The sequence below is a fragment of the Rhinolophus ferrumequinum genome, chromosome 22 (assembly GCF_004115265.2).
Source record: "Rhinolophus ferrumequinum isolate MPI-CBG mRhiFer1 chromosome 22, mRhiFer1_v1.p, whole genome shotgun sequence".
NCBI lineage: Eukaryota > Metazoa > Chordata > Mammalia > Chiroptera > Rhinolophidae > Rhinolophus > Rhinolophus ferrumequinum.
This window is the reverse complement of record NC_046305.1, coordinates 8882985-8910477: the sequence shown is the minus strand read 5'-3', so window position 1 is coordinate 8910477 and position 27493 is coordinate 8882985. Positions and strand designations below refer to the sequence as shown.

The following is a 27493-nucleotide window of genomic DNA, read 5'->3' as shown; positions in this document are numbered from 1 at the left end:
GGAAAACCTTCACAAATGATGCCTGCCATTCTGCTTATCCCAGCACGTCTTATTAAGGGCAACAGATCTTAAGACATAAAACATCAGAATTGCAGTATATTAGTTTAGCAATAATCACTTATGCTCTACTTCGAGTTCTATACTCTAAACCTATTTGGTTCGCCAGAGGGCAAGCATCACTACATTATGCTGTCTCAAGGAAAATGTGAATTATTTTAGGGGGAAAAAAGGCTACAGTTATTAATAATAGTGCCTACCGTCTCCCTAGCTTTTCAAAGCTTTTCACGACATGATCAGGATTCTCAAGATAATATCAATGAAAACTGGATGAATAATCACTTTTAAAAGGGTAAGCAACATTTTCTCCCATGTTTTAAAAAGGGTTCTAGTTATTTTAGTATAAAATTAGAACATATTATCATCTGAAAATGTAAATGTCCTATATTTTACCAAATATGATACCTACTTGGATGTACACATTTCCATTTAAAAAAATATACTTTAGGCTACCAATACGGTGATTAAATGCCATTTCATTAATTAATGCCCCATGTGCCTGATAAATTACATGCAATTAATAAACATTTGATTAAGTCTACAAAAACTTAAGGTTCTTTATACACGCCAGACACTGCTCTAAGCACAGACTATTATGCACCACAGGAAACCTAACAGACGTGGCCCTTGCCTTCATGCAGCCTTCAGTCTTGTGAAACAGATAGAAATTCAACAAATAAATAGACAAATACATAATTATCAAAGGTGGCAAGTGGAATGAAGGAAAACAAAGGTACTGGGGGGGTGTCCTACTTTAGACTGGAATATTAAGGATGTCTCTCTGAGAACAGGACATCTAAGAATCTCCAACCAAAGATTAGGAGAACAGAGCATTCCAGGTTATGGAACAGCATGTGGAAAGGCCCTACGGCAAGTTTCAGAAATTGAAAAGCAAGTATAACTTGATCACAGAAAACCAGAAACCTTAGAAACTGGCAAGGAGCCAAGTAATGCACAGTTTTGTACCACATGTTAAAGATTTAAGGTTTTATTCTAGGTGCATTAAAAAATCTAAAACGAAGCATTATAGGTTGAGCGTATGCAAGAAAGACCAAGATGTAGAACACCAAAAGCCCTTGGCCCTACATCAAAAGCTTGGTAAATGAAGGTACACACAGATTTCAAGTTAACAGTATAAGGTGTATGTGTGTTATATTTTCATGATTCCTTACTTTAAACAACTTTTTCAATTAACCCATCACACTCTCTTCCCTTTCCTTTTATATGTTCACAATAGCAGAGATACAAGTGAGCAATAAAATGGTCAAATAGAGAGTAGAATAAAAGTATATGGAGAATGACAAAATGGGAAATCAGCCCTGGAATAACTGAGCTGACTAGTTCTGCAGGTTGGGGTAGAATGCAGATATTCTGAACTGTTTACATGTTGACCCCACATATTCATTATTTTTTTACATCAAAACATTGCCTATAATTACTAAAATCATGTAACTGCTTGCCAACACATGATGAAATCTTTCAGAAATTACTTCCACTTATTAATAAAAATGAAAAAGTGAGTATTAATTATTATTCTGTGAGATTAATTATCTTTACATCTTTACCATCTACCTGAAGCTCAGCTATATAGAAATTTTCCTTGGGAGTTTCTACCTACAATATTCTATACAATAAACATATTTCATTATCCAATGAAACATCTTTCATCTCAACCAAAATAAATTAGAGCATATGCCCAAAAAACACTAGAAATCAACATTTAACTCTGTTAGAATGTTTTAAATTTAAACCAAATTTAAAAAAATAAATGTACACAATGATCCAGTAATCCATCTGCAAAAATCTGTCCCAGGTAAATACCCAATATGTGAAAACACAATTACAAGAACACACATATTAGCATTGCTTTCAAGGGAGGAGGGTGGAGAAAGGAGGCAATCTAAACATCTAACAATAAGGAAACAGATCAATAAGCTATGCGTTATTTTGTTGCCATAGAATTGTCACAGAAAACTATCTAAAATATACTAACTCTACTATAAGCTCATTTCTTTTTATTTAAATGTGTGTGTTTACGAAACAATGTATGGGGCGAAGTAGAATTTCACTTTTTACTTGTACCCTTCTTCTAAATGTGTTACAATGATCACACACTTCCCGGGATTTTCAAATAAAGGCAGAAAAATTTAAGAAATAATTATTGTAATGTATACTTTGATATTTCTTTAAATAAAACAAAAAAAAACATTTTAATTATACATAAACCCTAAAAGAAATAAAATTTAAGATTACCCTTCAAAGTATAATACTTTAGCTCTGTAATTCTCAAAGCAAGCTGCATACAATTACCTCCGTCTCAACTGGGATATTTACTTCCCAAATAGTCCTTAACCAGTAAACTGTGAAGTAAGACCTAAAACTTATAAGGCATCTCCTGATCCCCCCCCCCGCCCCCCCAGCTCCCAGATCCTGTCATCAGAAACAGGAAGATGGCACAGGGCACTGATAGCCCTCCCACATTCCTCCTATCCCTAGAATCACATTTCAGTGGAGTCTGGGAACCCTAAGAGCTGAAGAATCATTGCCCTATACAGCAAACAACACCACGAACACAACACACAACGCTACACCAACCCCGAGTGACCTGGTATCACCTCCAACACCACTTACGTTGAGCATCTTCAATAAGGTGGACAATCTTGGCACACAAGTGCCAAAATCAAAAGTTAAATACCCGTGGCTACCATAAATGGAAGATATAAAGAGAAGTAGGTCTTAGTCTGAGAGTCTGACCTACTGAGAAGTCCTGAGGAGAGTACAAGGGATTAACACTGGAAAGCTTCATGAAACTTCTCTACTACAAGAGACTCTAAGCAAGAACAAGCCAGAAGACTTCAGATCAAAAAAAAAAAAAAATTGACATGGAACACTCAGGCCAATCTGTTCAACCTCAATCTATGATTAACTGTTAACGGTAGTTACATCTGGGAAGAGAAGAGGAAGTAGGAAGAGGGGGTGTTACATGCAAAGGAACTTTCACATTTACTCCATATATATACACTTGTCTATTTCTTGACTCTTTCACCAAGAGAATAAGCTCATGTGGTACCAATGTGATTTTTTAAATAAAATAAAGACTAAAAAGTATAAATATCCCTGAAAATCACTTACAGTTTAGTGTGAATAAGTTGAGCAGAAGTTTTCTACAGGGAATACAGTAAAGAGCAGAGAGTGATGGTGAGTAGATGAAATGATGGAGTAATAAATATTAAGTATTAACACTTATTAAGCACTTACTGCAAGTCAGTCCCTCCTCTAAGTCCTTTGTATTTATCAACTCAATTATCACATATTATTATCCCCTTTCTACCAAGAAGGAAACTGAGGCACAAAGAGCTTACATCACTCTCACAAAGTCACACAGCTATTAAAGGATGGAGACAGTCAATCAGATTCTAAAGGACGCATCATTAACCACTAAGACATAGTGTCTCTCCCATTACCTGTAAGAGGGGGAAAAGGGCATGAGAATAATAGCATGAGAAAATGAACAACCTGATTAAAAAATGGGAAAAGAGCTGAACAGACAGCTCACCAAAGAAGATACCCAGATGACAAGTGTAGATGAAAAGACGCTCCACATCATATGTCATCAGGGAAACACAAATGAAAACAATGGTGAGGTACTGTCACATGGCCTATTAGAAAGGCCAAAATCCAGAACACTGACCACACCACGTTCTGATGAGGACGTGGAGCAACAGGGATGCAGGTTCAGCAGCTGTAACAAACGCCCCAGGCCGACGCCCCACGGTGATAGTGGGGGGCTGTGCGTGCGTCGTGGTCGGGGGGATATGGGAACTCTGTACTCTCTGCTCAATTTTGCTGTGAACCTAAAATGCTCTGAAAAATAGTTTATTCAAAAATTAAAAATAAATAGAAACAATAGCATCATGGGGGTACAAGCATTAACATAAAAGGAGGCTGCTCGTATGACTTGAAAGCCTTGTTTCCACTTTCTTCCTGAGGTTTGCTGACATTTCAAATGAGGGGCTAACCCTGGCTCTTTCTGGCCACGCATCTTTAGGTGTCTGACCTTCCTGAGAATGCCAGGTTGGGGAGCGGAGGTGTGTGTTGCTCCAGGAGCAACAGACTCAAATCCACCAACTGAGCGCTACCAGTCTAATGAACAGTTTTCCACACATCTTTGGTATTCTTGCTGCCCCTACCAAATTTTAACGCCTATGACAGTTTTTTCCTTCACCTTCTGCCATTGTAGCAGGTTTCTATGTAATCCTTCGTTATAAGAATTTCCATTTCAAAGAGATTCTATTCTCTTTCGTTTGGCACTGGACAGGCAGTAAGACTGAGGAAAGGACCAAACCAAAAGAAAAAAAGAGGACAAAGAATGTGTACCACCTATCACTTGAGCCAAGTGCCAACAAGTTGCTACAAGGATCTTACATCCCAAAAGCCTGAATTTAGTTATTCAGCCACTTTTTTTATACTCTCTCAGCTTTCAAGGAAGGCTGAGAAACGTAGTCTTTATTATGGGTGACCATGAGCTCAGCTTAAAATGCTATTACTTCAGAAGGAAGGAAAGGCAGCTACTGAGGGACAATTACCAGGCTCTGCCACACTCATCCTTACAGCCTTACCACAACGACTGACACACACAAAGCTGGCACACAACAAATACTTTATTATTTCTTAAATCAACTCAATTGAAAAAAATCAGACATCTATTGACAGTTTCCTGTCTCAAATTTACATTCCTCTGTTTTAAGATTCCTTCACAAGCTAGTGCCATCCTCTTTTTTAAATCTTATTTCTTAATATTTAAGGGGCAACTTAGTGTGCTCCACAAAAGCACAGGTCTTGTAACCCAACTGCTGAGTTTAAATCCCAACTGGCAACATAAATTGTGTGATCTCAGGTGAGTAATGCAATTTTTCTGTGCCTCAGATTTCTCAGGTATAAAATGATACTGATAATACCAATCTCCTAGTGTTATTTGCAGATTAAATACACGTAGTACACTTAGATCAGTAACTGACATAATGAAAGCGCTCAATAAATGGCTAGTTATGTTCCACCCAGCATTACCGGGCAACTATTAACAATTGTCCCATGATCTTTTATATTATCCTTGAGACTTCAGCAGATCCCACTCTAAGGTGGGCATTTTTACTTTTGTTCTATCTCTTGAATTCATGGTAACCATTCCAATCTTTTGATCTTGAGACATGTAATTTGCCCTAACTTTGTTTATACTACTTGGCCTCAAACACCGTGTTTCCCCAAAAATAAGACCTCGCCAGACCATCAGCTCTAATGCATCTTTTGGAGCAAAAATTAATATAAGACCCGGTCTTATAGCAAAATTAATTTTTGCTCCAAAAGACACATTAGAGCTGATGGTCCGGCTAGGTCTTACTTTTGGGAAAACACAGCAGTAAAGCCTTTCTCTTTCCTCCTATTTAAGCATCCCCTCAAATCCCACCTCCCACACAAAATCTTCAGGTTATCTTATTAATTCCGGTTAAAGAGTATGCATTGGAGGAGATCTTCAAATGCCTACACTCTCAGCTTCTTCCCCTCAAGATGAGGATGAGGGGTGGTTAAGATAAAGGTGACTGGCCAGACACTCTTCATATATTTCAAGCCAAACAGCACACTACAATCGAGTGAATGCACAGCAGATATGAGAGTCTGTCTTCTACTAAGGCAGACACTAAAGGGATTTGCAAAATGTAAAACAATGCTATCTTCTCACTAAATTGTTGTTTTAGAAATAGTTACCTTTTATTAAAATATTTATGCTAACATGCAATGAGTTTATTACTGTTACTTTTAATAAATAAGCATTTTAAATTATCAATCTTAATTTCTAATAGAGTAAATAGCCCCATAGACATGTCCAAGTTCTTCCCCTTAGTCGTGCTGTTCTCTTTACCTAAAGCACTCTTCCTCGCTCACCTGGCCACATCTAGATGCTACCAATCAATCCTTCAAAACTCAGCTCAATAGCTACCTGTTTTCATCTTCTACCCTCCTACTGCAAACGATTTCTTCTACTTGAATAGCCAACGCACTTTATCTGAACTTCTCTCACAATTAACATCTCTAAATGATTTGTCTTCCTTGAGTGCAGACTATTCATCTTGTATCTCCAGCTCAGCTCACAGAGGGCTTAAAATGAAATTTTGCAATGAATATTTCAAAGTTGACAGTTGATAACAACTATATCTCAAAGAACAAGGAACAAGAATATAAGATGACATTTGAAAACTAAGGATGGGTAGAATGTCACTGCAGATTTAAAGAGGACCTCAGAAGACACTGGGTCTTAGACATCTTCATTTTAGACGTCTAGTTTCCAGAACTGTGAGAAAAGAAATTTCTGTTGTTTAAGCTGTGATATTTTGTTATGGCAGTTCTAGTGAACTAACACAAAGTTTTGGTATAAGTGACAAATTTTTTTTATGATATTAAGAAATTGTTCATTTAGATGTGAGAATGTGATTGTGGTTATGTAAGAAAATGTGATTTTTGAGAGATGTGTTTAAATATCTAGAGATAAAATAAATCAATTTCTGTAATTTGCAGTGCTACACCAAACAAAGAGATGAAAGAAGATGACAAACAGAAGAACTGTTCAATTTCGATAGTTATGTATCGATATATTAAGTAAACTATTTCCTTTCTTATAAATTTGAAATTTTCCATAATAAAAAGTTAAAAGAAAACATGCCTAGATGATATTGATTTAAAGAGAAAAACTGATCGTACAATAAAACAGAGATTCCAAAACTGAATACCTACAATGAAAAGACTCAAAAGAAATACAATAATAGAGAAAACTGTAATTATTCATTGAACAAATGTTTGTTGAATGAATACTACGTGCCAAATACTATGCATAGGAAAGTCAATGAGAGATACGGTCCTGCCCCATGGGCTTACAATCTAATAGAGGAAAGAGATGTAACAAAACTAAATAAACAGAAATAGAAATAAACAGGAGAAAAATATCTGAGTATGTAAGTTTTTAGAAACAAACTTTTTCTTGTTTTCTTTTTTTTTTTTTTTACAAGTTCCTCTTCCATTTCCAAAAGGGAGTTCCTCAGGATTCTGTTCTGGGCCTCTTCTACTCTACTCACTTAGTCATAAAAAGTACATTTTAAACCCAGACATCAACTTTTACGATAACCACATGTCAAGTTGCCTATAGACATCTACAGTGTTTCACTCTTAGACAGCAAAACCTGAAGTCATATTTTTCTTCTCCCAAAACTCTGTTCCTCCTTGAATCTCTTGGTAAAGCTGCCCAAGAATCAGTGACTCCTTCTCTCTCACCCTTAAATCTAATATATCACAAAGTCCTATTGATTTTACCTCACAAAAACTTCTTAAATCCTCTCCATCCTTACTACGTCCACCCTAGTTCACTTACCTGGATAGTCGTAATAATTTTCTAAATGGTTTTCCTGACTCCAGCCCTACTTTTTACATTCTATAAACCCAGGCAAAAATAATCCCTCTGGAACAAAAATCTGATGTCACACTATTCTTAGGATAAAGCCCAAACTTCTTAATGATATAAGGCCCCGCATTACCCGGCCCTTGCTTACCTTTACACCACCTGTTGTCCCACCCACACTGAGCTTTCTTTTCTCCTTCTTCAAACGTGCTATGTTCTTCTCCAGCTCTGAGCCCTCTTATCTGCTCTTACCCTCCAGCAACCCACGTCAATGTCCCTGACTAACTCCTACTCTTCTCAACATGGACGTCATTGCTCTTCCGGGTAAGATGGCCATCCTCCGAGCTACCAGCGCAGCTCATGTGGCCCTGTCATTGTGCTGGTCACTGAGCACTGTAATCCCGACAACCTCCTGAAACGCTGAACTCCATGAGGGCAGGGTCTCTACCTGGTCACCTAGCACCTAGAACATCAAAGGCCTTGAGTGTGAATACATTAACTTCATCAACAACGATTACTAAATTAATCTTCATTTTCATATGACTCATCTTGAGTTGGATCCCCAAACCTTTTTTTATAAAATGTATTGGGGTGACATTGGTTAATAAAATTATATAGGTTTCAAGTGTACATTTCTATAATACATCATCTGTATATTGCATTGTGTATTCACTACCCAAAGCCAAACCTCCTCCCATCAACATATCTTTGACCCCCTTTGCCCTTTGCTACCTCCTCCCTCCCTTACTTTCCCTCTGGTAAGCAAATTTCATATTATATTTCTCAAACCAAAAAGTTATGACATTTTGTTCTGTGGAAAGATTATCTATTTTTTTCCTTGAAGACTTAGAAAACTGCTGGAATTTCTTAATAAATGTCATTTTATTTTCACTTCAAATGTGAAATTTACAAAAAGTCCCAGTTTTCAAAGTAGAGTAGTTACAGTCCTATTTCCCCTTTCCTGCTATTCCAATTTTCTTGACCTCTCAAACACTTTACTAAAAAGTGTGCTATAAGGAAAGCACCTTCCCAGATATAGATATGAGATGTTCCACTGCAGAAATGCCACTATTTTTAAGACTGATAGCTTCACACATCATCCTTCTACCTAATGTAAACAGACAGCATCTAATATTATCATTGTATTAAGTACACAAAAAATGATCATACACATTTGTTAAACAGTAAGATTTTTTAATTACTTTTGCCAAACATTGAAGCATATTTCCTTCAAGCATCACCTAAAAACTAGTCCTAAAATAAAACCAGACATTAAGAAAAATTCTTCCAGCTAAATAATCCTAGTATTTTTTTTAAGTTAATGGAATTAAAAACAACAGAATTATTTGGGAACGAGAGTGTCCCAACATTTCTCAATTAACATTTAACTATAATTAAAATACGTTACACTTGGGGTTATCAGACAAAACACAGGATACCCAATTTAAATTTGAATTTCAGATAAACAAAAAATTTTAGTAGAAGTATGTCCCAAAGTATTTTTATTTGCTAAATCTAGCAACCACAGTTATACTAACAAATTATCAAAGGTAGCAAAATCTGAGTTTACACATTTTTCATTATAAAGGTTACATAAATTTTGAAAATTTAGAAAACAAAAAAAATTCCATAATCCTATCATGCTAACACAATTAGCATTCTACTGAATTCCTCATCTTGTTCTTATATACTTTAAATGGTTATATTCACTATTCCTTAAATGTATAAGTATTTCTTTATGCTAACTGTAATTATTTTCATGCTACATAATAGATCTCAGAATAAGTGTATCTATAATAACTTAAAGTCTCCCATTGTTGGAAATTTAAGTTGCTTCCAATATGCTGCTACTATAAATATTATGCTCTGAATATTCTCCTGAAACACCTGTTTTTTATCTTTTCCTTTTTTTCTATAGTTATTGCTTTAGGATATTCTCAATTTCTAAATTACTAAATCAAATGTTTATTAAAAGGTTATGAATAGTCTAACAATTCTAGATATATATGGCCAAATTGTAATCCACTAGCAGTATTTACATATCCCTGCTTTACAAAACTCTAACCATTAACTCCAAACAATAACCAGTATTACATATTACTATTTTCAAAAAATTTTAAATAGGCATAAAATAGTATTTATTTTGCTTTAATAAACATTTCTTTGATTAGTGAGAAGATCTAACTAACCAGTTGCTTATAGGTCGTATTTCCTCTTCTATCAACTGTCTGCTTATTTCCTTAACCCATTTCAAAAATGTTTTTGTTCATTACAATGCTTTCCCAAGTGAAGAATGAAAGGACCAACTGTCTAAAATTCTAGTCATATGGGCAAAATGAAAAATTATAGTTTATATCTACAATCCCCACTGCCTCCCAGAAATTACTACAAACATTACTTTTTATATAAACTCCCATTTTATTTATATGAATATTATCTCAACTTATGATTCATATACATCATAACTCTCATAATTAAAAATAATTAAAAAGTTGACATGATTCAAATTTCCTTATAGAGTCAATACCAGAAAGATCCATTCAACCTAATACTTGGATATGCCAAAGAAATTTATCTTAATTAATTTGATCATCAGAACAGAAATCAAATAATCTAGAAACCTCATTCTACAATCAGAGTGGATTCTCCAGTGCTGTCAGTCCTTTTGCAAATATAAATATGTACTACTGGTTTCAAGAGAAGACAGTAAGAAACTAAGTAGTTCAGCACAAATTCATCAGCACCATTATATCAGTACTCATAGCTCACATCAAGCTAATGGCAGGCCTTTAAACGACAGGGATTTTAGAGTTATCCTAATTCAATCTCTTTCCTCTTCAATCCTCCACCCATTTTGCGAGGAAGAAACCAAGGGATAATGAAGTGAAAGAATTTTCAAGAAAGCCTTAAAGCTGGTTAGGGGCAAGAATTTCTGCTTCATTCAATAATAAACAAAATTTTGAGTGCTTTATTCAAAGCTCTACAGATGGCAGAAGTGAAATGTAAGTCCTTGCTCTCAAGGAGCTTACAAGCTACTGTGGAGTGGGAAGAAAGGAGGGAGAGTTTCTGTGATGGGGTATTTTGAATTACACTACATAGGGCACGGTGGCAGAGCAAGCCTGGAGGATCAAGGACTGCTTCAGACTGGGCGGCTTGGGAAAGATTCAGAGAAAATGGAGAAAGCTGAGATCTGAATGACAAGGAGAGGTCAGCACCAGGAAATTCGAAGGAGAGAGCATTCTGACTAGAGAGTCACTGATATCCAAGTATAACATTAGGCAAGGTAAGCAGGGGGTGAAAGCGATGCTTCTTTTGATCAAAATGTGACCATTTAAGTATGAAAGATACTGCAGGCAAATTCAATAATAAACATGGCACTACTCTGATTTTTTTCAAGTGATACAAAAATTAAGATAAAATGCTGTCATAGGAAAATATCTAAATCATGATGATTTAATTTAATCTACTTTGGAATGATACATAGAACAATTTACCAACTTTTCAACAATCACATTTGAAGGTATCAAAATAAAGACACTTTAAAATGTATAGATAATTTTTAAAATCCGTAGACGATATTAGTGAAGAAAATACAAGACAATTCTAATATATTCAAATAAAATGAAAGATTAACATTAGCCAAAAACTTCAGTCTCCAATTTTTCTATTGATTTGTAACACTGGCATGCACAGCAGCCTAAGAAAGTCTCCCAGCAAAACTATTTATCTTTAAACAAATGATGCTAGGATACTGGACTCAGAGAACATGTTTGTTTGTTGTCAGTAATTCTGCTCTTTTTAAAAATCAGTTATTTTTAACACATGTGTATATTAGTTTCGCCACCACAGCCAAGTTCCTGAAACACGTGGTTTATGCTTCATACTTCTTTACATTCCTCCACAGCACCTAACACGGTGCCTTGCCAACAGCAGAGATGCAATGAAATAGCAGATACCACTAGCATAGCAGCATATAGACCTCAACAGCTTGTGACATTAAAGGGAAAAAAAATAACTTCATTCCTTGAAATGTCTTAACACATTATCATAAAACGATTCAACAGTCCATAAGCCTTGAATAAATTAGACTCAGCTCAATCAGAAAAAAATCATTCTCTAATCAAGTAAGCATTTTAATAACCAAAAGAAACCCAAAATTCCACCCATCCAGTTTATCAGCTTTTCAGCCGGAATATAGATGTTACGCCACATCTGATCCAATCTGGTTCCACCTATTGGCCTTTCACAGAAAGCCACACGCCCTCCCCATCCTCGTCTTCCCCTGGAGGTCAAGGGCACAGGTTCTCTGCCCTCAGTCCCCAGGTCACCCACTTCTCTCTCCCTCACCCTATTTCTTGGTTTCCTGCAGTCGATTAAAGTTACCACTAAACAAGGAATCCTGCGGATTCCACCTTGGTAGCAGGGCTGAGAATACCAGCCGTGTACGTACGGAGCACCTTCTAGGCACCTGACACCTACTTTATTCCTTAAATTTCACAGTCATGAGGGATTAGTACTTCCATTTTACAGATATATGAACCCCAAAGTAGGATTACTTACCCAAGGTCACATAGTAAGTCTGTCAGATTCAGGGTTCCTTCCTCCCCAAAAAATAGATCAATAACAATCCCCTCATAAAAAGGCCAAGACGATGGCAATGAGGGGCACAGCCACCAACACAAATGGACAAGGTCAGAAAGCAGCAAGTCCAGGTAAAGAGACTCTACAATCTTTTCCACCCACTTGAAACCCACTGCCATCAAAACAATTACAAGCTTAACAAGGGCTGGACAAAGTTTTTCAGGCTGGTAATCTAACTTGGAGACAAAATAATTTGCTCCCATGTAGCTCAAAGACTGTATTTTTATGTACTAGTTATTATTCATTTTAAGAGATTTTCATTTAATAAGGTTAATGATAGATAGATAGATAGATAGATAGATAGATAGATAGATAGATAGATAGATAGATAGATAGATAGATGATAGATCTAATTCAGTTCTAACATATAGCTCACGAATTCACTTAAAAAGTATGATTGAGGGAGGCCAGGTGGCTCAGTTGATTAGAGCGTGAGCTCTGAACAACAGGGTTGCTGGTTCAATTCCCACATGGGCCAGTGAGCTGCACCCTCCACAACTAGATTGAAGAGAATGAGCTGCCGCTGAGTTGGCAGAGGGGCGGCCGGATGGCTCAGTTGGTTAGAGCGCGAGCTCTCCACAAGGTTTCCGGTTCAATTCCCTATGGGATGGTGGGCTGTGCCCCCTGCAACTAAAGATTGAAAACGGCGACTGGACTTAGAGCTGAGCTGTGCCCTCCACAACTAGACTGAAGGACGACGACTTGGAGCTGATGGGCCCTGGAGGAACACACTGATCCCCAATATTCCCCAATACAATTAAAAAAAAAAAAAGTATGATTGAAAGTCCTAAGTGCCAGACACACAAGAAAGAAAGGGGAAGAAAACATTTATGCGAATTGAGTTCTGTGCCAAGAACTGCTATGTCTCCTCTATAATTGTTAACTTATTCAAGATGAATAATCCTGTGTAATGAGTACTATTATCCCCCCTTCCACAGATAACTTCCCCAGTGCCACACGGAACCAAGATTCAAACCGAGGGCACACCAATTTCAGAGCCTTAAAGAAAACGGACTTTTGCTGTTGAAAAGCCTATAGTCTAATGCAAAAACAGGCAAGTTACAATACATGCTATTAGTATGAATATCACAACAGGAGGAAAACAGGATGCTCTGGAAGCTGCCCCAGCCTTGCAACACTCCACTGTGTTTCTGTTTCTCCGGTACGACTGTCAGGTCCTTAACAGACTCTTTCTTATCTCCGCTGCCCTAGCACTAAATCCATACACTGTCTTACAAATGCCTGTTGAATAAACAATGTCAGAGAATAAAACCAACTGTATAAAAAGCCATAAAGCTGTAACGCTCCATATAATAAAAACGACCTTTCATACCCACCATGAGATTAACTTTCTTCTGAAAATCATACTCAGGAAATCTAAATTTAAGGGAAAGTCATAAGAAAAGTATGAAGTACAAGCACGTGACAACCTACGATTAAGCTGTTTTAGTCACTGCACCCTCAAAGACATCTTTTTCTCTTACGGGGGAGAGCAAAAAGACATAACTATATTTTTCCCAGGCAACTATAACTTTTGTTCAACCTAAGGGCAAGAAATTGACATTTAAAGAATGGTGACTCTCGTCACATGGAAGTGAAGTACAGTATGGGGAATATAATCAATAATGCTGTAAAGACTATGTAGGGTGTCAGATGGGCACTGGACTTATTGGGGGGATCACATCATAGATTATGTGTGATAGAGAATGCCTAACCACTGCGCTGTACACCTGAAACTAAACTAAAATCAAAAAGAATGGTGACTATTGATGATCCAAGCTAAAATAAAAATGTTATTTGGAGTGTATCTAGCTATTCGGAGGTATTAGAATAGAAGAAAAGTCACCCATTACAAAGACTCATAGATTCTTAACGTTGGAAGGACCTTAGGGTCCCCTAATGTTATTTACATGTGCTCCTCCTCATTGCAGAGAGAGTTCAGGTTGCTAGAAACAATCCAGTCCACTTTTTATTCAATACACCCTGCCTTCCTTCGCCTTTCACTCAGTGAACCTCTGGACTCACACACACAAAGTATGTCTTCTACTTTGCAGATGGCAGCCTTTCAAATATTCACTTGTTTGACTTATTTTATGTCGTTAGTGATTACAAAGTAATATATGTGCTTATCTACTTCAAAGATTTCTTTGGTTTCTCAAAAACTATCCAGTAAAATGAAAACACCAGGCACACTTAGAGGTGTTCTTCTGTAAATCTTACCCTTTTTGTTTCTCATAACCATGCCAATGAAACAGGCAAGAAAGTATCATCATCCCCATGTAAAGAATCAGCAATATAGAGCAGGAGTTGAGAGTCACTACAAGCAGATTTCGGAGCTAAAGAGACCTGCCCCTTAAAGACCTCTATGATCTTAAGCAAGTTACTGAACTTCTCTAAACCTGTTTCCTCATCTGCACACTGGGAATATTATAATCACTCCGGTATCATACAGTTTTTGTGAAGATCAACTAGATAATGCACATTATATAATGACTAACCCATATAAACAATGTTAGTTCATTATTATTATTATTATTATTATTATTATGCAAAAAGAAAAAAAACTAGCAAATCACTTACTCTCTCTGAATCTCAGAGCAGCACTAGATCAAGAAGTAAGGTCCTCTGTTCTACCTACATTGTCTTCCACAAAACCAAAAATGTTTTTAGTGACTGCACCTTGATCACTACTTTTCTTCACCCACCCAGTCGCCCCTTAGCCAACCAAAATTCCTAAAATCTACTATTGTAATCCTCTTCCAAACAAAATTCTCAAAAGTACAAAATTGCTAAAGCTCTCACTTAGAAAAGTAAATGCTCAGTGGAACATAATAAAGTTTCACTATAATTAGCATGCAAAAATAAGGAAATTTATATGTAAAATGGAAAGCATCACATTAATTGCTAAACAAACTGGCTTCTCTAACCTACTATTATTAGATTATCTTTTAAAAACTTTACCTGGTATCTTCAAATTGTAGAGATTGCTATTTTATTGTTTGTGAAACCAAGTGCAACAGGAGAAACCTGTTTCATCTATCAAACTATCAACAATGTTGATAAGAAATATAAAATGCAGCCAGAATTTAGAAACACACACACACACACACAAAAACAAAAACCTAGAGGCCTAGACTCATTAGTGAAAAATTAAGCTGCATAACTCATGCATAAACATTTCATAGGTTCACTAGTGTTGGCAAATTGGTGGTCCTAGGATTTGGATAATAATATCTAATTTCATTTTCCCATTAACTACCAGGAAGCTTGGGTTAGTGTTAGAGTCAGTTCTAGAATACTGAGAGGGAAAATGGATGGAGGAAAGAAGACATTAACTGAATTACAATTCAGTACCAATTTGATGGACCGTAATACATCTTTGTACAGAAAGACTGGGACAAAGGCAAATCAAAACATTAGTCCAAACTTGGCCATGAACAGCAGGACAAATATGAGACAAAGATTTAAAATGAAAGAATACAGTTCATGAGAGAAGAAGTTTGTGGAACTAAAACAATAAATAAGATCTGATGGCAGATAGCTGCCAAAATAACAAAATTACTGTAAAACCACCTAAGAAATCAGATTGTTGCTAGTATATGTATAGACTCCCTTTAATGGTTGACTTTTCACTACAGTATAATCTATTGAAAGTGTCAGAACAAAATTAATTTACTACAAAGAAACAAACTACTCAAGGAAATACCTAATAACCTCTCTAACAACCATTTGCATTTACATAATGCTCGTTAGTAGAGGGCCTCAAAATGACAAATATATCTTGAAGCACAGAATAAATACTCTACACGGTTTATCAATAACTAGTGTTATGTGTCTCTTAAACCTTAAAAACAAAAACCACAGGTTTGTAGTTTTTCTAAAAATAGTGTTTGTTATTTGCATCCTCTGTAGTGGAAGTCTGTTTTCAAAAGTCCTGTAATTTTGATTACTGCTAATAATGAGGGCAAAATGTTTAAGTGTATATGTGGGGTAGGGGAGAGGTTGAAAAATCATTCACTGGTACATGAGTGAATTCCACACTTCCTTTTTAAAATGTGCTCCTTTCTTGGAATTTGGCATACAAAAAATCCCGTTGGGTTTGCATAACTTTCATATTTATGACTATTTCACATGACAGTCTTCAAAGGTCAGATGCTTGTTTTTAGTCAATGCCAGGTACACTATTTTCACCATAAATTCCAACAACTAATGGGTGTGTGTGTGTGTGTGTGTACATACATACACACATACACACTATGTGAATGTCTATATCCTTGGAAAATGTTTGCATAGTTTAAATTAAGGATGTTTTATACATTTTATATTGCCAAAAAAAAAATGATAGAAAATTTGGAAGGGTTCTAACAAACTCATTTTGGGAAGCCTAACAGGTCTCAAAAAAAAAAGAAAGAAAGAAAAGAAAACAACTCTGCGCTAACGTGATTAGCTACTCCATTTAACTGGTGTGCAGTATCTGAGGCAGGCCACATCTTACTCTTATCAGGCTACTGGGTGTGCTAGCTTGTGGAGCAGTTCAGATGAAACTGCTGAAACCTCCTGAAACGACAGGACAATATACATGTCAGAGCTTAAATAAATGAGGAAAACAGTATGGCAAAGACACAATTCATACTTATTTTGGAACCAAAGCTCATCCAAAACTCTTTGTCAACCATCCAGAAGTAACCCAGCTTTTCACCAACCGAGCAGTTATTTACTATAGCAACTTCATTACCAAGATTACCAAAATTTTCCACACACTTCCAACAGTCTTTGTATGTGTTGTTACCTGGGCAACAGTCTAAAAAGCTTTTACCTTTATAGAACTAGTGGGTCAAAGAGACTAAAGCTTCTTCAAATTGACTGCATCATTTTAATTAGAAGCAGTAAGTGTGAAATCAAAAGCAGGCAGAAAATCTTGAGAACTAACCCCAGTGCTTCAATGTGATTAACAGGCACAACCTACTGCCATTTATCTTCGTTTCTAGCCACCTAATTCCCCTGTGGAATAAGGCAAGCTCCATCCAGGACTTCAAAACATCCTCAGTCATATAGGCTGGGACACACATAAGCGGTGAAATCCAAGGAACTTCTCTGAGTAGAGCATCTATCAATCCAACACAGCAGGCTGTGGTATGAAATGCCCTGCCTTGCTGCCCTAAATTCTGAAAGCTGGTCAGCTCAGGGATCTACATAAACTGACTTTCTGCCTGAACCAGACCTGCCTCCAAAAATTAAGACCCCATCATTTAGAAATCACATTTTTTGCGTAGAGGGCGCTTTGAAAAGATTTTCAAAACTGTTTCCTGTTCTGCTGCAGCCAATCTGATGCTGTCTATTTGGCAAAACAAAAAATAATGGTATCTCCTTACAAAGAAAATATTGTTCGTTCCCTTTCCGACAGTTTTAGGATTGGAAAGTTCAAGGTTGTTTCTCTAACACTGATACTTTTCCCTTCAGCTTTTCCTCTAAGGATCAATACCTAAGTGCTCTCTGGGTCATAGTCTAATCAGGAGCACAGCATATAAAGTTTATTTAATGTGAAGAAGCACTGGGTAACTCCAGAGACAAAAATGAAAGATCAACTGAAAAGCAGAAAGGAAAACTGGCAATCAAGGCTCTTCACCATCTGGTGCTGACTCTTTCTTGCCTGGCTCTTCCCTCCAGGCCTTTGATCATCCTGGTCCAGGAAGGCCTTTCTCTCCACAACAGTTGTCTTATTTCACCATGTCCAAATCCTACGCACTCTTCAAAGCATGGTTTAAAAGTCACCTTTTCCCTTACCCTTCAACTAAAAGTAATCTCTCCCTCCTCTCTCTAAACTGGTAGCATCTTATCTTTATCTCTTTGCCACATATTACTTTCTGCCGTATCTTTGTTTCCATATTAAACCCCCCACAGGAGCAAGGTTCATGCCTTATTCATCTCCACTCAAACTGTCTTAAACACGATGTCTTGCAAATATTAGGCACTCCAACTGACCTTCATGAATGGCTTGAGTCAAGCGAGGAGAGAAGCCCACTAGAAACAACTCCAAATTAGCAGTCTGGAGACCTGGCTTTGCTAATAACTACCTGTATGACCTTGAACTTCAGTCTCTTAGTGTGTATATCTGCAAAGTGAAGAGGAGGACTGAACCACTGTGGGCTGTTACGTTAGCTGGCTGTAAAATCAATTTGGGGTCCAAACTCATCTTTTCTTTTTTTTTTTTTTTTAATAAAATGAATCTACCATTTGCTGATTTCCCTGATATAAATACTCCCACTATGGCCAGTTTCAAGCTACCAACATGATGTCACTGAACATGGAGCAAAGTGGGAAGAGAAAGGCATAATTGCCCGTGCAAACCAGCATGACAAGCCAGCTCCAGCAAGGTCCTGAAAAGGACCTCGTTTCGCCAAACTTTTCTTTCAACTTCATCTGTGTATGCGTGTATGTGTTTGTGTGTGTGTGTTTTGAATCAGGGTATATGTATTAATATTTCTCAGTATGAGTCAAAACAATTTCGTCAAAACAATTTAGTAAGTATTCCGCTAAACAATCACCTAGTCTCTTCCCTGTATACTACACAATGCAATAAATCTTATTCTTGGTTCCATAGGTAGTCGCTTCACCACCACAATTTGTATTTCTCTTCAAAAATGAGAGTTAACAGAGATGCCTACGGACATCACCAGAAGGCAAATCACAGATAGTGGAAATTTGGCTTCGGAAGTATCAGTGAAAGGCCAGTGTTCTCAACTTTTGTTCAGCCTGCAAACCTAAGGGACACACCATATTCCTACAAGTAGCAGTGGCTCTTTTACTGAAGGGTTGCAGGGAGACAAGGAGGAAAAAAAGAAGAAATCTATAGTATGAAAAAAAAAACAAGTATTGTGACATTTGTACCCATGCCACCACCCCTCTGCGAACCTGGGTACAGAGAAAACCAGTACTGTAAAAAAGTAACTTTCCATACCTGATGTTTCCCAGCCAAATTCTCCAGAATAGGCTTGCATCAGTCAACAAGATCTCCTTACTGAGAATTCCCTACTGGAATTAAGTTTTTGCCATGGATTAGAGACTTACAGTATTTGTTGAATTTAGAATAGACAAGGGGAAAAACACCACAGCAAACAGTTGTTAGACATGATATTCTGGGAAAATCAGGCTTTTTTTGAAAAAAAATACTTTCTTATTTTCTTACTTCTTATTTAAGCTTACTAAACTGGGTGAGGCAAGGGGAAGTTTCTTGAATATATTTTTGGCTGTACTATGTCTATCACAACACAGTCTGTGACCAGATTTTTCATGAGTGTTTATAAAGAATTGTATTTTCTATTTTTAAGGCTATTTAGAAAACAAGAAGGCTCAGAATTTCAAATATACTAATAATCTTTGCCCAAATCTAACTCCAAATGAACTGAAATATGAATATGTGCCTAAAAGTTTCCCAGGAAAATCCCCAAAAATTACACCAAAAAAAAAGAAAAAAAATTTTCCAAAAAGGAGTCAGCATGAGCACAAACTTGCTATACTTAAACAATTATGGCATCCTATCTGTTGAATGAGTACAACATGGAAAATAAATGAAGTATGAAAAGGAGAATGTTGAGATACAAGTTCTGCTTAATCCCATTAACTCTTCCTTATTAGAGTCCCCTTTTTTTCACATCCTTATACCCAACTGCAAACACTAGCCATAAAGTGAAAATTATTCCTCACTCTGAAAAGCCAAGAGTCAAATCAAGTCTCCATGCTCAGCATATTAAATCTCTCCTTAAAACTTGAGTATGCTTTCCCATAACTCAGGCTCGAGGCTGTACTTTCTCTTCCTCCACTGCTTGTGACGGCAAATGTTCATAAAACTGTCTCCATAAGAAATTTCTGAGCTATCTCTGAAGAACCAGAGGCTGGAATAGCCTTGGACGGCTGGTCATCTTCAGACCCAGGGGTTGACCTATTTATATAAGGCATGAGCTGTACACATGTAGCAACTCATTGAAACTTGTGAGACATAGCGAAAAAGCTCTGTGCCTGGGAATCCCACAGGCTACAATATCGATTTCACTCTCCAAACACCCTCTATCCAGCCATAGTCAGCCCCACACCACTTCAAGACAATGGAATGCAGACCCAGTTCTACACCCTCAATAACTAGACATTTTTGCTACTTAGCTACTACTCTCTTCAGAGTTAATCTCTAGAAGCCTGGCTATTCTCCCACTCACAATATTTTTACTTTGCACAACAGAATTCCTTCTTTTGACTACTCCAAAAGAATGGATAAAAAGACTTTCAGCTTTAATGCTGTAAAATCTGAGCTCAAATAAATATACAGCAATTTAGCAAGTTCAAGTATGGGTTAAGACAAAGAAAAAAATTCAAGTACAAGCTTTTAGAAGTCAGAAGTTTAGACTTTGTGAGCTGATAAACATGAAAACTCCTATTTCATATGCCAAAGAAAATTCTGTCTTTCTAATAAAAAACATCATAACTACTAAAGTGAAAAGAAAATGATATTAACCATGAAACGAACAGCAAAGGAATAAAAATTCTCAGAATATTACAACTACAACATACAAAACTTGTCATCAAATAACTCAAGCCCCAAGAACACTTCATATATTTATAGTCACAGCTTTTTATGTTGATTGGTATATTCACTACATGTCCCAATAGTACTAGGACCTACTCCACTACCTGTTTCCAGCTTTCCAGAACACAAAGTAGGTTATATATTTACATATAACCGCTGCCCAACTACATCCAATTCTCCCCAGATGATTTATTAATACATAATACCAGAGCACATTTTGAACTGATTTAATATACCGTGTTTCCCCGAAAATAAGACCTAGCCGGACCATCAGCTCTAATGCATCTTTTGGAGCAAAAATTAATATAATACCCGGTATTATATTATATTATATTATATAAGACCCCATCTTATTTTTACTATACTATATTAATTTTTGCTCCAAAAGACGCATTAGAGCTGATGGTCCGGCTAGGTCTTATTTTCAGGGAAACATGGTAGATACCACTTACTCAGAGTCTCAACTCCCTCCCCAAGAAGGTACGCATTTAATACAATTTGATGATAAGGTATACATAAAATTCATCTGGTCTTTCTCCTTTGCAATTTCATCATCAGTTTCATACGGGACTATCTGTTGAGATAATGAATCATAGGCCAGTTTTCCAGGGATAACAACTTCTGGACCAGTACTTTCCGTGGACAAAATCCACTTCCAATTTGACTACAAGCAAACTTCCTGTTTGTATCTTCTGATGTCACAGTATTAGATATCTGCAGAAGTGCAGCAGAAATCAAATATAAACACTATCACGAAAAAAGTCAGAAGGTTTTCATGAAATTGTGTTTTCAGAATTGTAACAAGCAATTGCGTACTTCCCACCATGCACAAGAAAATTTAAAATGTATTTAAAATGCCTCAACTTTCCAGTATGGGAAAAATGCAGGCCTTGAAATCAGTGTCCAGTCAGCGCTGAAATCTGTCAAGCTAGCAAAAGTTCTCCTCTCTGTCACAGTGTTAATTGCCTGGCATTTCCCTTCAGTTGCATGAATCTTCAATTCTGCCACTGACCACCTAAGTTCTGGTACATTTTCTAAGATAATCCTATCTGAGAGGCACAAAACGGAAACACAAGCATCTGGACACACTGCCCTGGGATCAGAAACCCTGTCAGTCCAGCCCCCGAGCACCCCGTCACCTCCCGCTGGCCGGTGGCCCCTTTCCACATGCTGACGCACCGCTGCCCAACCCTGCGCCGTTGGCGACCAGTGCAGAGTACTAGCCAAGTCTCAGAAAGTTTGACTCAGTTATCAGGGCACTGAGCACCCACAGCCTGCACGAGGGGTGTCTGTCACGGCCAGGCGGTCAACTTTGAAGCGGGGCATTCCTTGCAGGTACAGATCTGCCCGGGATGCAGCCCATCCCAGACTGCAAAACCACAAGCATCAACAGTAGGAGCGGAGCAAAGTGATCGGCGGAGACAGGGGGAGTGCGAGGGCCAGACACGGTCCCTCACAGAAGCCTGAGTGTGAGCAAGAAAATACCCTAACCACACACACCCGGACGCAGGGCTGCTGGGACTGCGAACTCGGCAGCAGCCACGACGCGGCAGCGGCTGAGGCGGCGACAATGTCAGGAGGGCACAGCTGGAGGCGAGCGCCCCAGTCACTACCCCGCCCCCAGGTGAGGGGCAGCGACCCCGCCCGCCCCGGCCGCGAGCAGCGGCCACTCGGGAGGACGGCGGGGTCCGGGCAGCGATCGACAGTCCCGAGCTCGCCCCGTGCCCTCCTCCCGAGGTCCTCTCGCACCCCATCCCCGGCCGGGCCCCCTCCTCAACCCACCCCTGGCTCAGACCCGGCGCCAACACCCCCGGCCCGGCCCGTCGCTCCCGGCCGCCCGTCAGCCCGCCCGCCCCTAGGAGGCCGCCCCGCCTCACCTTCTCACGTCTCCGCCCGCAGGGCCGCAACAACTCTGCCAGGCGCCCGCGTCCCACCCGGCGCCCGCGCTCTGCGGCCGGGTAGGTCCTGTTCACTCGGCGGCCGCCAGAGCCCCGGGAGGGCGGAGGGAGCCGGGCGGAGGGAGCGGACAGGGAGGGGGGAGGCCGCTGGCAGGAAGAGGCGAGGGAGGGGGCGGGCTGAGGAGGAGGAGGAGGGGCGTCGGGAGCGCGCGCGTCCGGGCCCCTCGGCGCGGCGTGCGCGCTCCTGAAGGCGGCGGCGCGCACGGCCCGGCCTGGCCGCGGTTGGGCTGGGGGCGAGAGTGAGCCCGCGGAGAGCGCGGGTTATTAGAGTAGGGACCCGGGAAGGGGCGAGAGGCCCACCGCCCCTCAGAACCCCCGGGAATGGTGTCCGCGCCCTGAGCCGGCCCGCGCGGGCTCGCTGAGGGGCGGCCTCCAGCCCGAGCGGAGTGGGCTGAAGCCCTGCCAGCGGTTACGGAGTCCTTAGAGAATTCTGAGTTGGGGGCGATTGTTCCCCTGCTCATAACCTGGTTTACACGTTTTCATTAACGCCCCGTCATCCTCAGGGACGTCACCTTAAAACGAATTCTCTCCAGTTACTCTTTTCTGCGCTTCTTTAACGGTATCGTGTGCTCATGAAACGCTCCCTTGTTGGTTGGTTCTGTGGACTCGGGGGAGGTAGAAGACGGGAATAACCTGCGGGGAACCAACGGGAAAGCGCTAAGCCCTGGTTGGTATTTATATAAAGAAAACATGCCCTCATCTGGACCTCTTCATCCTCTTGGGTAATAAACTGGGGCGTACAAGCTACGTTAGGTAGAGATAAAACAAACCAACTCTCTTTCCTCTACGAATATTGTACTGATCCTTGAACCATGGACTTCCTCCCTCCTAGATCTTGCAGCCAGAAATGACCTGTAAATTTCGCCCATTTCCTAAGCACTTTGTCTCCATTAAGTTTGTGTCACCTAATATTCAACCTTATCTAGGTAAATCTGTGCAATATTTTATCCCCCTAGAGAATCCTTGAGAACCTGCTTCTGTCTTTGTACATCTTCCATAATACCTAGCATAGCGTTAGGCTCCTAGAAAGAAATCCACAAATGTTGTTGCATGGATAAGTGAATAGAGGGCAGCAAGATTTAAGTATGTGTCTAATGATTTGAGCTCTAGACTGTCTTCTTTAGTTTAAAACTCTCCTTTCCATCCCACTTCAATTCCTGTGCACTCATTTGTCCACCTAGATCCAAAAGCTACCCTGAGAAATACATTTGGCCAAAGGGCCCTCTCTCTCTAGTTCTTTTTCTTGTTTCCTTTTTCCTAATTTAAATGTCTACAGATGCTGGGACTATTGAGTATTGTAAGGATGCTGTGTTTCCCCTCCCTGAGAAGGTCCTTCCTCTGTATCCCAAAAATCTACCTGACTCAAATGCTGGAAGTTTTTTTTAATAAATAAGATATTTAATAAAGTTAGGGTTAGAATAACTCAAATAGTCTGTCGATTTCCTGAAACATACAGTATCTAATTAAGAAATCAGCCAACAAGTAGGAACTGAGCCTCTACTAGAGAAAGTACTGGTAAAGTTACACTGGACACCATGAGAAAGTCAACAGATTGAAAAGGCCATAGTTTCTGCCTTCTGGTATCTTCTAACTAGAGAGAAGCTCTTTGAGCAACAGGGCAACACTGTGGTAATTCTCTGCACTCAGAAAGAAAGTTAGCCAAAGGAAAAAGAAAATAAAATGTTTAAATGATAAGTCCAAAATAAATACGGTGTCCTAAATTCAGTTCCATATGTCTCTGAAAGCAATAATAATGGCCACCATTGGCTGTTGCCAATTAATTCTTCATTAAACTTAGCATAGCATCTAAGTTACTTACAGGATCAATCCATGTACCACCTTGTTACACGGAAAAGAAAAACTGTCCCATTGCCACATGTCACACCTCTAATCACCAGGGGTCATTCTGTAAAACTGAACTGTTCCTCACAATAGAACCTAGATAAGAGACCAGTCACAAGAGAACCTAGATAAGAGACAGTGAAGGTGATTTGGTACAAACTCATCCTTACCATCAGGAAAACAGTTCTAAGTACATGCCAAAGAATTAATAACAAAACAGTCTTCATATAATGTGTGCTGCTCACTTCTCTCCCCACTACGACTTCCTTTACATTAAAAATATCCTAGCAACGCTGGTCCGTAAAAGGACTGAAGCTCTTGCTTTGGAGGAGGTGTTATAAAATATTATAGCATGACTCATAGCATGACAGAAACTGGTGGCTTAGGTCCAGATCTAACCCACAAATGTTTTTTAAGCACCTGCATGGTGTTTCAAAAAAAATTAGCCAAAGGTAAAAGTTAGAAGTCAGAAGATTTCACATGCATGCCAGGCTTCTCTTTAAAAAGTGGAAGATTTGGTAACAGTGGACTTATATTTTCACCTGGTGACAATCAACGAACGACAGGACACACACTCTTTTTTCCTCCCACCAGTTTCTACATTCCCTATTTTACCATACACTGCCCTGTTTCCCTCATGTAGGTCCACAACTCCCAATTTAAAATGTCATAATACCAAAAAATTAGAAACAAGTTTAACATTGAACAAAAATGGACGAGTTTAAATTATGACATTTAATGGGGTAGAATATTATAATATCTTTATAATGGGCATTGTTAGTTGACTCCCAGAATGTGTTTCTTCTCTGCAATTGTGGGGCAGCTGTCAATGTAAGAATGTCCAAACCTGTAAAGAAGTTTCATAGGAATTTATTTGAGCCAAACTGACAATTGCCAGGAAGTAAGACTTCAAATGCTCCAGAGAATAACAGTTTTGCAGTGTCTGTTATGCATTTGAAATGAAGGAGGGAATGTAAGGGAGATTACATGAAGGTGAGAGAAAGCAAGGTGGGGATTGGACAGTCAAGATGATGTGCTCTCTTGAGGGTGGTTACACTGTTGAGGGGTATTGCTTCTGGCATTTCAAAGGTGTTAACCTAGATGCGTAAGGACAGTGTTCAGGGTTTGTTTTTAAAACTTTCACTAAAGGAGTTATAGGCCTGGGGCGTGACTACCCACCATGACCTGCCCAGCTACGAGTTTATTATCAGATCGCCCTGTGAGGTTACTTTGCATAGAACCCCTTTTCTGTCCACGCAGTTCATGATTTGAATGTGAACAGGCCCAGCTCCAGCTCCAGCTCCAGGTGTGGGTCCCAAATGACTGTACAGTCAGACTAATCTTGTCGTCCTCATGCGACTGTCAGTATTCATGGGTAGATACTAACGCAGGTCTAAATGTTCCAGTCATAAAGAAGACCAGACCTTGTGTTTGTTGGGAGAAGAAATGTGCTTTGCTGGTGTGATGGGTGGATGTGAGCCCTACAGTTACAGTAGCACCGCCCCCCGCCTTTGCTATCCTGAGGGAAGCCAGCCCGAGGATAAAGCCGACACAAGATGGAAGGACTCAACCCCAGCCTGAAGGCTACCCCTTTCTCTGAGTTCCCCGAGCCAATAAATTTTCTTCGCTATGTAAGAAAGCTTGCTTTTTGCTTTTTATTACTAGTAGCCAAAGCTAAATTTTCCATGTCTGGTTACAGAGGAAAAAAAAAAAAGCTGTAGTTCCATTATCTGACTTTCTGAAAATATAGTTCTAATGGGAAGAATAGGAAACAACCTACTTGGTAAAATTTCTGAGGATGTAGAAAAGAACTTGACCACCCAAAAAAATCCTTCCCTGACTAGGTTACCTGATGCCTGAAAACCCATCACTATACTACACTTTTTTTTTTTTTTTTTTTTAGTTTTCACTTAAATCCTGGGGCTTGTTTAAATCAACTTTCCCTGAAAAGAGTACTTCATGACTTTAATCAGTAATCTTGTATAAATGAGTTTATTGGATGGTGTTTGAGTGTTGTTTTTTGTTTGTTTGTTGTTAATAGTGGGAAGATTGAAAAAGAGACACTGGAAACCTGAGGAAGGATGGAATCACAGAGGGAACAAAGAGTAATAGAGGAGCCCAGAGATCAACTTTATTATTTCACAGCTTTAGGTAGTGCTGCAAGTCCGAGTAATTCAGGCAAATCATGCTGTGCCTATATGATTAGCCAAACCTATGTTACAATCACCCTTTTAAAACTGAATAAGAACAAAATCCAACAATATGTATATATGGATCACAAAGTTTCCAAGCAGTGGAGGAGGGAGGCAGAGCCATAAATGTCTCTGAAGAAAACTAGCCAATGCACTACTTCTGTAATGTGGTAAGAGACGATAAGGACCCCTACCAAAAGCTGCTTTTCCCATCCCTTGCGGCAGGTGTCTGAAATTCATCTCATCATCAGTCCTTTTCTTTGGTCTGGGGCAGTGATCCTCTTTAATGTGTAACAAAATCACCTTGGAAGTTTATAAAGGAAAAATGCAGACCTCTATGCTCAACTCCTAAGAGATTCGCCAACCTAACTATAGGTTGGCACCCAGGACGTGTTTTATTTTAACTTTTAATTACAAAGGTGTGTAAGTGCATAAAAAGTATGTGAGTCCTCATGTGCTAACCACTAATCTTGAACAACGGTCAACATATGGCCCATCTGTTCCTCCCCGCGAGTATATCAGTGTCAAGCATGTTTCCAGTTCCATTACCCACATGAACACATGAACCACTGGGCTTCAGCATGGACTTGGCTTCAGTCCCTCTAATGCTGGTTTTCTGTTTCTAGAATCTGGGGTATTCCCCTTTCTTGCTTTCAAAATATTGAAATTAGCAATATCTATTTTCTCAATTTTAAGGTTATTATCTTGGCACTTTTATATTTTTGGAAAGGTAGAGAGTTTGTCAGCCTAGTTTGTCATATTAATCTGAAATTGATTAATT

At 39.0% G+C, this 27493-nt stretch overlaps 1 protein-coding gene across 2 annotated transcripts in view; it reads right to left on the bottom strand.

The window, feature by feature from the left end:
• Positions 1-22764, bottom strand: part of RABGAP1L (RAB GTPase activating protein 1 like) — a 434187-nt gene extending 411423 nt beyond the window's left edge. For both annotated transcript variants that reach the window (XM_033093083.1, XM_033093084.1), the window contains exon 1: positions 22598-22764. The gene's annotated coding sequence lies outside the window, so the exon portion shown is untranslated. The remainder of the gene's footprint in view (positions 1-22597) is intronic.
• Positions 22765-27493: the final 4729 nt, after the last annotated feature.